We start from the raw sequence: 1,229 nt of genomic DNA on the forward strand, positions 1-1,229 counted from the left end.
TGTGGTTACACACTGAAGCCCATTTGCTTATAATATATTAATAAAAATATAAAAAACATTTTGCTAGTTCCTTGGAATTGACTTTCAACCATATTTTGTACTTTCTGAAGAACAGACATAGACTGCTGTATTGTATGGAGTACATGCTTTTCATTACCCAGAGTAGAATTTATTTAAGTCTAAACCTCATATATTTTAATTCCTCAATTTATTTAGAGATTAAACAACAACAATAATACCTTGAGCACATGGTTTTAATCTCAGCACTCAGAAGGCAGAGGCAGGCGGATCACTGTGAGATTGAAGCCAGCCTGGTCAAATCCAGGCCAGCTGAGGCTACAGGGAGATTCTGCGTAAAAATTCAAAACAAACAAAACAAAAAAATAGAACAACAAAACAAAGCCACGTTGAGAGATTCTATCACCAGCTGCTTGGGCTGTTCTGAGCATTCTTGCTTTCATTTCAGCTCTGCTTTGAGGGTAAGGCATGAATATGAAAGTGAGCAAAAGATAGTTAAGTAAAAAATAAAGTAAATGGAAATGTCCTATAATTCACAAGTTATTACAGTCTGTGAAGTCTGAGGAAGCAATGCATTTCCATAATGAATTTCTATCATTCTAACACTGAATCACAGGCATCAGAGGAACATAGAAGAATGAAAAAAAAATTTAATAACTTGTTTTGCTGAAATATCCATACCATAATTGTGTGTGATTTCTTGACATTAATGTATTATTTGTCTTTAATTGACCTTATGAAATAAAAGACATTTAACAAGAAGATATATGTGGTGGTTTGAATAAGAAATGCCCCTGAGAAGCTTAGGTATATGTGATGGCTAATCCTGTGTGTCAACTTGGCTGGACCTGGGATTAACTGAAATGAGAGAAATCTTCTTGATTGGATTATCTGAAGCTGGAAGACACACCCTAAATGTGGGTGTTACTTTCTGATGGCGGCCCATACAAAAGGCCACAGCAGAAGAGAACGCCTGGCTTCTTGCTGCTTGCCTTCTCTCTCAGTGATGAGTTCATCTTGCTGCTGTAGACTGAAGACTAGCTGATCTTCTGGAATTTGTCAGACCTTCAGTGCCAGATTGGGACTACTGAGATAGCCAGTCTTGTACTGAGTCTTAGCCTCTCCAGTGTGGTGCAGTCTATAGTTGGACTACTTAGACTGTCCTGTGAGCTAATTTGATAAATCCGTCTCTCTCTCTCTCTCTCTCTCTC

Source organism: Nannospalax galili, unplaced genomic scaffold (genome assembly GCF_000622305.1).
Source record: "Nannospalax galili isolate Female #2095 unplaced genomic scaffold, S.galili_v1.0 scaffold376, whole genome shotgun sequence".
NCBI lineage: Eukaryota > Metazoa > Chordata > Mammalia > Rodentia > Spalacidae > Nannospalax > Nannospalax galili.